Consider the following 11,328-nt stretch of genomic DNA (forward strand, 5'->3'; position numbering starts at 1 on the left):
TTTGACCCGGACCAGCATGCTTTGCGCGCAGCGAGATGCCGAATCCGCTTATTGAATATCTTAGTTACATTACAGTAACCTAATTAAACTATATCAACTAAGTGAATTAATAAAAATGGACTGCATAAAGGCTTTTTCAAACTAGAAAATAATCTTGTGAAATCTGACCTGTTGACCTGCACAACTCAAAGAATCAGAATCAAGAATCATTATTTCTTGGCAGAAATGCTTTTAAACACTTGCTGTACATTCAGCTGACATAAAAATCTTGTTTTCAAATATGTAGAATAATTGTGAATTTATCAGTAGCAGTAGTAGTTTTAATATTTTAGTTAATTTTTTGCAGGCACCTTTTTTGTCCGTCAAATGTATTTAAAAGAAACTAAAATTAAAGAGAGAATGTTATTTAACTTTTAAACCTTGTCATAATTTTATTTATTAATGTATTAAAAAAAAAATGTTTATGGTCTTGACTCGGTCTCGGCTCCCGAAAGTCTTGGTCTTGTCTTGGTCTCGGTGCATTCTGGTCTCAGGCAAGTCTTGGTCTCGGATAGTGTGGTCTTGAACACAACACTATCTGATTATGAACAGCTGCTTGTGGACTGCTTTCTGCTGTAATGGTTATGGCTCAGGGCCTCGATAAAGAGCTGATTCTGGTTAAATAAGAAGGTTAATCACGTGTTTACATACAGCCAGAGATCAAGTGTGACAACACATCCACCTGTACGTGTCACGGTACCAGCACCAACCATGTATTAGTTGGCTGTTTGTTGCTCTTTCCCTCCTCAGTTAGGGTGAGTTCATGTGTCTGAGAAACTTAAAGTAATTGTTTAATGTCACACTATATATAGATCCACACACTAACACAGTGGTCTATGATCAAAGAAAAGTCTTTATTTGGTGCCATTTTTACTTTGTATGACAAAACTTTTACAACAATAAAATATGAAACAAAGTGTATATATTCTAAAAACCTCTAGGGATGGAATTTTTTTTAGGTATGACTACAAAATACTTTACATGGGAGTAAACACATTCCTCCTGCCTCCGTGTTTGAGATCTGGTGAATGAAGAAATGATCGGAGTTGCATAAGTCAGATCGTTTGCGCTTTGGTTGATACCCTGTTAACAAGAAGAAGATTTCAGATCAGAAAAGTGATTTCATCATTTAATGTGAGTTACTGAAGAACATGCTCAGCAGGTAAAACCTACCTCTGTGTCTGTAGCTGGAAGAGCTGGAAAGTTGTGGGAAAGAAAAAATGTTTATCACTAAAAGGCCAAACTTACAGAATCCAAAGTGAAAGTGGTTTAAGTAGCGTACCTGTGGATCTGCTGCTGTTGGCTTTAAGCATCTTGAACATTAAAATTATTAATAAAATGGAGGTGACTAGCAAAGCTCCACCCAGGCTATATTCCAAGAACGAATAGTTGGAACCATCTGCAGAGAGACAGACAGAGGAGGTTCAGTTCTGTGTCACATCAAAGTTTTGGGTCTAAAAACAGTGATCAGGGCTGTGTTAGCATGCTGTTTGTGCGTCTCATGAGATTATTTCTGAGAAAGTCAATGTTTTGGGGAAAGCAAGAACATCAGATGAAATCATCACAAAACGTCAAAGTCATCTTTATTGTCAATTTTTCAACATGTGCTGGAGATAAGTAATTTATTTATTTATAAAGCGCTTTTTGTAGATAATATAACAAAGTGCTGTACAGAGCTGTGGAGAAATAAAGAGCAGCATCATAATAGCATAATAAAACATGAGTGCATATATATCATAGGAACAGCATCATAAAAAGGATAATAGGGCGACCGTGGCTCAGGTGATAGTGGGTCGTCTTCTGATTGAGAGGTTGGGGGTTTGATCCCAGTACCTGACTATGTGTCGAAGTGTCCTTGGGCAAGACACTGAACCCTAAATTGCTCCCAGTGGTCGACTAGCGCCTTGCATGGAAGTCCTGTCCCACTGGTGTGTGAATGTGAGAGTGAATGGGTGAATGAGCTGATATGTAAAGCGCTTTGAGACTGCTTCAGTGTGGTGATAAAGCGCTATATAAAATCAAGTCCATTTACCATTTAATAAAAACTTAAAATCCAGTTAACTAAAAGCTTTTCTGAAAAGCGAAGTCTTCAACAGTTTCTTAAGTGTCCACACAGTTGAGCTCCCGGAGAGACTGGTGCAGATTATTCCAGAGTCTGGGGGCAGCCTGGAACGCCAGGTCTCCTCTGGTTTTAAATTTAGTTTTTGGGATCTTTAGGAGACCCTGACCTGAAGACCAAAGACTGTGCCCCGAAGTGAAGGGGCACAACAAGTCTGAGATGTATTGAGGGGCCTGACCATGTAACGCTCAGAAAGCAAGAACTAAGATTTTATAGTTTATTCGAAACTTGACTGGAAGCCAGTGCATTAAAATACTAGATGCCAACTGCTATCCACAACAATAAAATCCACAAATCCAACTATGATTTAAAAATTTCCGTGCATACACAATACCTTTAACAGTAGCCTCACCCGATACCAGAACAGATTGTTCCTCGAACATAAAATTAAATGTACATAAATAATTATGAACAAAGTTACACAATGAAGTTGTATTTACAGTGGTATGCAAAAGTTTGGGCACCCTTGTAAATGTTCATGATTTTCCTTAATAAATAATTGGTTGTTTGGATAACAAATTCCAGTTAAATTTATCATATAGGAGACAAACACAGTGATATTTGAGAAGTGAAATAAAGTTTATTCGATTTACAGAAAGTGTGCTAGAATTATTTAAACAGAATTAGGCATGTGCATAAGTTTAGGCACCCTTGCATCTTATTGATTTTAATACTCTTAGCACTAATTATTGGAACTCAAAATTGTTTTGGTAACCTCAGTGATCCTTGATCTCCATACACAGGTGAATCCAATCATGAGTCAGGGTATTTAAGTAGGAAAATTCTAGGTGTTTCCTCTTTGCATCTTCTCTGATTAGTGGCAACATGGGAGCCTCAAAACACCTCTCAAATGACCTGAAAACAACGATAATTCAACATCATGGTTTAGGGGAGGGATACAAAAAGCTATCCCAGCGATTTAAGCTTTCAGTTTCAACTGTGAGGAACATTGTGAGGAATTGGAAGACCACAGGCACAGTTCTAGTTAAGGCCCGAAGTGGAAGACCAAGAAAGATCTCCGAAAGGCAGCGGCGCAGGATGGTGAGAACAGTCACAGTCAACCCGCAGACCAGCTCCAAAGACCTACAACATCAGCTTGCTGCAGATGGTGTCACTGTGCATCGTTCCACTATTCAGCGCACTTTACACAAGGATATGCTGTATGGAAGAGTAATGCGGAAAAAGCCTTTTCTCTGCACACGCCACAAACGGGGTCGCTTGAGGTATGCTAAAGCACATTTGGACAAGCCAGCTTCATTTTGGAACGAGGTGCTGTGGACTGATGAAACTAAAATAGAGTTATTTGGGCATAACCAGGGGCGTTATGCATGGCGGAAAAAGAACACAGCATTCCAAGAAAAGCACTTGCTACCTACAGTAAAGTTTGGTGGTGGTTCCATCATGCTGTGGGGCTGTGTGTCCAGTGCAGGCACTGGCAATCTTGTTAAAGTTGAGGGGCGCATGGATTCCTCTCAATATCAGCAGATTCTGGAGAACAATGTCCAGGAATCAGTGACAAAGTTGAAGTTGCGCCGGGGCTGGATCTTTCAACAAGACAATGATTCTAAACACTGCTCAAAATCTACTAAGGCATTCATGCAGAGGAACAAGTACAACATCCTGGAATGGCCGTCTCAGTCCCCAGACCTGAATATTATTGAAAATGTATGGTGTGCTTTAAAACGGGCGGTCCATGCTCGGAAACCATCAAACCTGACTGAACTAGAGATGATCTGCAGAGAAGAATGGTCCAAAATACCTCCCACCAGAATCCAGACCCTAATTGGAAGCTATAGGAAGCGTTTGGAGGCTGTTATTTCAGAAAAAGGAGGATCTACAAAATATTAAGTATTGTTTTTCTTTTGTGGTGCCTAAACTTATGCACATGCCTAATTCTGTTTAAATAATTCTAGCACACTTTCTGTAAATCGAATAAACTTTATTTCACTTCTCAAATATCACTGTGTTTGTCTCCTATATGATAAATTTAACTGGAATTTGTTATCCAAACAATTAATTATTTATTAAGGAAAATCATGAACATTTACAAGGGTGCCCAAACTTTTGCATACCACTGTATATTCTGGTGTTTTATTTATGTCCATGTGCGATACTTTAACTATAAATGTGTTCTTTATGTAACCAATCATCAAACAGTTTGACATGTTGCAGCACTTCTTACCTTTGAGCTCCAGTCTGGTTCCATTTCCAAACACGATGCGTCCACACACAGTAACTGCACAGTAGTAGGTTCCAGCATTAGACTGATTCAGGTTGTTCAATGACAGGTTGTAGACACAGGTGTGTGTTTTGTTTTCCTCTCACACTGTGAGACATTCTTGTCACTTTGGGTGTAGATGAGACTTGGATGATGATCCTCAGAGTTCTTAAACCAGTAAACACTGGGTTCTGCATCACAGCTCCCAGTGGATGCTGTGCACTTTAGAGTCACTGAGTCTCCTGGATGGATTGTTTTAGAGTCTGATTGTTGGACCAAAGCGTTAATGAAAAAATCTGCAACCTTTACAAAAACAGTGGTTCCCTCTGAAAACTCCAAGCTATAACTAGGCATAGATTTAGCACAGTAGTAAGTAGCTGAGTCAGAAACTTGGACGTCGTAAATTGTTAAGATTAAACTGTATTTTTCGTTCTTCAATGTAAAGCGTATTTCGTCCTTAAACTCATCGTGAAAAGTTCCTTTTCTGTCAAATGCAAACTGGGTAGATATTAGCTTTGGTTCCTGCCTCAGAGGCTGTTTGTACCAGAAGAATAGTGGATTACCACCATCATCATCATCATATAAACACTGCAGAGTTACACTGTCACCAACATTAACTGAAATCAAACGTCTCTCCTGATGCAGAGACGAGGAAACTTGAGCTGAAACATGGAGAAAAACAAACACACCATCATTCACAGCTAAAGAAAAGTCTGAGTCTCTACAAAGTGAAGAGTATAAAGTTAAAGTGTCAGAAAGAAAACTCACCGATGCTGAGCAAACAGATCAGAGAGAGGACAAAGTGTGCACAAGTCATGGTGCTGGAATTCTGGGGTTGACAGGAACTGAAGCCGCTCTTAAGAACAAGGATTCCACTTGATTGGTCGGACTGAAGTGACACTGCACGCCCAACTAAGGAAACATCATCACATGTTCACTGGTAGCTTTGATGTCAGCAGGTTCTGTACATGAGCAGATTCACTGCATCCACTGATAGAAGACTTTTATATTCAACATCTGGATGGAAATCACTAAAATACACATTAGTCACTAAGAAACACACACAGCTGATGATGATTGTGTTAATGACTGAAATGGTTCAGTTTGTTTCGTCAGTAATGATGTTTTTGATCCACCTTTTAGCCAAGCAAATAAAAGATTTATTCATTTTACGAAAAAAAACATATATCTTTTTTCTAAACTTTGTGTAGTTTCAAGACAGTCGTTTTAAAGGCTGATTGAGACATACATTATTTAAAAATATATATAAATGTGTTCCTATAGGTCCTTGTTTAGTAGAAAGTACTGAGACATAATGAATATATCAATCATTTTAATCCATTTAATTTTTCTATTTAGTAGAATTATTTTTAGATATTTGGGGTCTCTGAGAAACATTGCATGCATTTGTACATCCTGTTAAAACCACAATAGCAGCTTTACCTACTGAAAGCAATGAGGTAGTTTTTTTTTTTTTACCATCTTAGGTTATATTTGTCAAGTGACTGAAGTGTGAAGTGTTGGTGGTGACCAGATTTCAGAGAAAACAAAGTGGAGGAAAGAGAGATGGTGTAGTGATGAAGTTAAAATGTTTATTTAAAGAGTAACTGAACCCCAAGATCACCTTTTTTCTGCTGAAAACAAATGTAATTGAGTATGAAGTAGTGTTTTTTTTTTTATCGATCATAGTCAAACTTGACATTTTAGTCAAAGTATTTCAATTTGGTCTACTTTTCTTTAAAAGTCCAGTCTGATGCTTTTTTTCACCCGTCTCCATTTGTTCTAACAACCCCAACAACATAGTATTGGAGATTTTTTTCCCCAAACTTGCCTGTTTTCTGGAGTTTTAATCCTCTGAAAAGCCATTTTCTGAGCAGTTTTAAAAATGGGCTGATTCGCGGCCTACTTATGCATATTCATGAATGGGCGTGTCTGTAGACTCTGACTCCACACACAACAGCGATAACTAGCGATTATCTTTTGCTATGCACACACTTGTTCTAAATTTCAGCCAACAAACTCCACATTATCATAAAACATATGGCTATTTAAGCAGCTGTTGTGATTTTGAGTCAGAAAAGTGTGTGAGCGTTGCTGCAGAACCAGAGCAGCAGGAGCAACAACAGAAGCTTCTCCTATCCGCACAGAAACACAGCCAGATTCTATCTTTTACGCTTACCATTCTTTGTCGTTCGTCAACGCTTAAAAGTTGGAAGCCATCCAATTCCACAACCGAGTCTGTTGTTAGCGCTGTGAGCCACAAATCCGTAAACATTCCCATCATTTCCTCCTCAGTACACAAGCGATGTCGGGTCTCGCTGCATAGGCTGGTGTAGCATTAGCACGGAGTGTTAATAGCTGATGTGTGTGAACAATGTGTCGTGGCTCCAAGCAGTGACTCCCAACAGGATCGACATGTTAGGAGGAGAGAGGATTGTCAGTTGGAGGAGTTTCGGCAGGTGAAGTCAACTGTTGGCAAATTGAACTCGCCCGTTTTGAGCTGACTTTTAACAAAATGTGGAATAACAAGGGAGGGAGGAAACATTACTTTTTCAACTTTGACCCTCTGAATGAGGCTTAAGAGATGTATATCACTGAGGCAAACCCATTATGAAGTGTTTGTTTTCATCATAGCTCCCCTTTAAAAATATAACAGTTACCGACCTCTTTGGGTTGAAACCTGGATATTACAATCAAATTTTACTATTGGCTGAGAATGATGGTTTGTGACATTTTGGTAGCTTCTTTTCTCACGGATCAGCACTGTTGGCCCCGCCCCTCCTATAAAAACTGGTGGGAAAGACTTGTACTACTTGCTTTCTTGGCTGTCAAAAAGCATTGATGGAACATCACTGCTGACCAGATAAAAAGGCAACTATTGAGGCTCCATGCACGCTGGCAAAGTTGCAGGCCCAGCTGGCGTCAGCCCCAGGGTGCTAAAGACGTATGCCCCCCCAGTGCTGTGGAATATTGTAGCCTGAGTCTGTAGAGGTGCTGTAGAAGACATCAAGGACTACAGACCAGTTGCCTTTATCTCCCAAATCATGAAGTCCCTGCGAGACTCATCCTGGAGCAGCTCCGGCCATCGGTCGGACCACACCTGGACCACTGCAGTTTGCCTACCAGCCTATGATTGGAGTTGAGGAAGCCATCACTTACTGCTCAACCATGTCTGCTCACACCTGGACAAGTTGGCAAGCACTGTGAAAGTCATCTTTTTTTTTTTTTAACTTTTCCAGTGCTTTCAACACAATCCGTCCGGCTCTACTGGGTGAGAATTCGCTCACAGCGATGCAGGTTGACTCGCCCCATGTGTCCTTGATTGTGGACTATTTCAAGTGGACTGTGGCATTTCAAGAATGCTCCTCAAGGTGATAACGACAGATTTACTACATCACGGACACGCACGGGTGTGTGAGGCAGTAGTTATACACACTGCATTAAGCTTGGGCCAAAATTTAAAAAATTAAGCATTGGTTAATATTAATAGCGACCAAAGACTAAACAGAAAAGCCAGTGGAGAGGGCAACAGAGGAGAGTGGAGAAATTTTGCTGCGAACACACACAAGCACAATGGCTCGGTGGTCCCCCCTCTTCCTCACCGAGGGGACTCAGGGCCGCCCCACTTCCTCCGGTGGGGGTCTGGGTCAAAACCTCTTCCCTTCACAGAAGGCTGCTTTGTGTACCTCGGGCTCGACGGACAAATGCACGATGGTTTTGCCCTGGCCGGTACCCTGTCCGGTGCGCTTAGAGTACCTAGCAGGCCTCTTTTCCTCCTCCAGGGGAAGGGTGTGGGAGCCATCAGTTTGTCCGGAGGTGCAAACTGATAGTGGGGGTCGGCAGTTTCTCCTGTTATTTTGGGTGTGGTGAAGAACCCTTGTTCTACACAACAAACTTGAGCTCTTGCACTGATACCTGTCATCTACAGGTTTTTGATGATTCTGGGATGGTTGTATGTATCAGGGAGGGGGGTGAGGTGGATTACAGGACTGCTGTGGACAGCTTTGTCACATGTAGAGAGCTGAACTATCGACAGCTCAATGTGACAAGGAGCTGATTGTAGACGTGAGGAGGACCAGGAGACTGGTGAGGCCTGATTCCTACCAGGGGGACAGTGTGGACATTGTGTAGGAGTAAAAATACCTGGGACTGGGGAAAAAACAGACTCCATCTACAAAAAGGGCCAGTGTCTAGTATTTCTTGTGACGACTGAGGTCCTTTAACATCTGCAGGAAAATGCTCAGGATGTTTTATGAGTCTGTGGTGGGTGGTGTGATTCTCTATGCTGTTGTTTGCTGTAATTGTTTAATGTCATACTATATATAGATCCACACACTAACACAGTGGTCTATGATCAAAGAAGAGTCTTTATTTGGTGCCATCCTTACTTTGTATGACAAAACTTTTACAACAATAAAATATGAAACAAATCATATATATATATATATATATATATATATATATATATATATATATATATATATATATATATATATATAGAGGAGGTTCAGTTCTGTGTCACATCAAAGATTTGTCTAAAAACAGTAATCAGGGCTGTGTTAGCATGCTGTTTGTGCATTTCACAAGATTATTTCTGAGAAAGCCAATGTTTTGGGAAAAGCAAAACGAACATCAGATGAAATCATCACAAAAACATCAAAGTCAAGTCAATTGTTCATTAGTATAGTAAAGCTGGTTCAGAGGCTCTGGTACCGTCTCCCAGAAGGCAGGAGGCTGAAGAGTCTGTGTGATGGGTGGGTGGGGTCACACACAATGCTGGATGCTTTGCGGGTGTAACGGATATACAGTTAGAGGAATGAAGGAAATACTTCTTTTGCAGGTTTGGTAAATCACATTGAGAGTGCTAATGTGACATATTTTCATTTCTTTCCAATATTTTGTACCTTCCTCCAGAACTTTTAATTGCATATTTATTTGAGGCAAATTAATTTGATGGATTGCTGATGTTATTTTGTTGTTTAGCAGATTGACAGCAACAAGTGTTTGTGCGTGGTGTGAAGTCAATGCGTTTATGTGTACAAGCCTTTAGAAACTCAAACTATTGAAATTGAATTTAAAAGGGACAATGCAAATTAATAAACAGATATACTGTAAATGAGCCAGATTTAGACAGAAGAGGCTAGTTTTTATCTGGTGCCCCTGGCAAGATTTTAAAGGACCTATATCATCCTGTTTTTTAACCTTCCAAAGTCAACTACAGTAACATATGGTTATTATTTAACATTTTGCAAAATACTAATTTATTAAGAAATATTATTTGTTTTCTTTCAACCCAGAAGTTGAAAAGTACGGTTCCTCTGGAGCACCGCCTTTCCCAGTGTGAGTGACGCCCATTTCATGACATAGCCCTAAAGCCCCAGCGAAGCAGCCGCTCACATGCCTTTGTGAACATACACGCCCACTCTCTCAGAGCTAAAGGCAAAAATCCTGATTACGCGTTGAGGCGACGTGGAACATAAGCTCTGTGATTGGTCCGCCTAAACCTCAGCCCCGGTCTTTTTCAGTCAACATCGCTGTGTTTCACCTTTTTGCGGAGTAATACGAGAGTTGTTTCTACAGTGGATTGAGTCAAAGGGAGAACCGAGATGGACAAAGGTGACAGAGTTTTATTTCCTTTCATGGCTGCAGCACATGAAGCATCGCCAAATGTTTTTACTGTGACTTTGTGACCTAAATTTGATAGTAAATTGTGTCAGATTTGTATCCACAGGAATTATCTTTGTATCCACTGCAATCAAATTCAAAAATCCAACTATGATTTAAAATTTTCTGTACATACACAATACCTTTAACAGTAGCCTCACCCGATACCAGAACTGATTCTTCCTCAAATGTAAAATGATATGTACATAAATAATTATGAACAAAGTTACACAATGAAGTTGTATTTATAATCTGGTGTTTTATTTAAGTCCCTGTGAGAGACTTTAACTATAAATGTGTTCTTTATGTAACCAATCATCAAACAGTTTGACATGTTGCAGCACTTCTTACCTTTGAGCTCCAGTCTGGTTCCATTTCCAAACACGATGTGTCCACACACAGTAACTGCACAGTAGTAGGTTCCAGCATTAGACTGATTCAGGTTGTTCAATGACAGGTTGTAGACACAGGTGTGTGTTTTATTTGTTTTCCTCTCACACTGATCACTGTTGTCACTTTGGGTGTAGATGAGACTTGGATGATGATACTCAGAGTTCTTGAACCAGTAAACACTGGGTTCTCCACCACAGCTCCCAGTGGATGCTGTGCACTTTAGAGTCACTGAGTCTCCTGGATGGATTATTTTAGAGTCTGATTGTTGGACCAAAGTTTCAAAGAAAGAATTTGAGTCTTTTACAAAGACAGTGGTTCCCTCTGAAAACTGCATGTCAAAACGATGAATAGATTTAGCACAGTAGTAAGTAGCTGAGTAAAATTGTTTAGATTAAACTGTGGTTCTCTTTCTTTGATGTAAAGCGTCTTTTGTCCTTAAACTCATCTTGGAAAGTTCCTTTTTTTTCAAATGAATAGATAAATATAATTTTTGGTTCCTGCCTCAGTGGCTGCTTGTACCAGAAGAATGGTGGATTACCACCATCATCATCCTTCTGATAGAAACACTGCAGAGTTACATTGTCACCAACATTAAACTGAAATCAAACGTCTCTCCTGATACAGAGACGAGGACCATGATTGACAGGTTTCTTGAGCTGAAACATGGAGAAAAACAAACACACCATCATTCACAGCTAAAGAAAAGTCTGAGTCTCTACAAAGTGAAGAGTATAAAGTTAAAGTGTCAGAAAGAAAACTCACCGATGCTGAGCAAACAGATCAGAGAGAGGACAAAGTGTGCACAAGTCATGGTGCTGGAATTCTGGGGTTGACAGGAACTGAAGCCGCTCTTAAGAACAAGGATTACACTTGATTGGTCGGACTGAAGTGACAC

General features: G+C 40.1%; 1 pseudogene; it reads right to left on the reverse strand.

The window, feature by feature from the left end:
* Window positions 1-966: 966 nt before the first annotated feature.
* Window positions 967-11,328, reverse strand: LOC114480848 (uncharacterized; annotated as a pseudogene).

Source organism: Gouania willdenowi, chromosome 18 (genome assembly GCF_900634775.1).
Source record: "Gouania willdenowi chromosome 18, fGouWil2.1, whole genome shotgun sequence".
Taxonomy (NCBI): Eukaryota; Metazoa; Chordata; class Actinopteri; order Blenniiformes; family Gobiesocidae; genus Gouania; species Gouania willdenowi.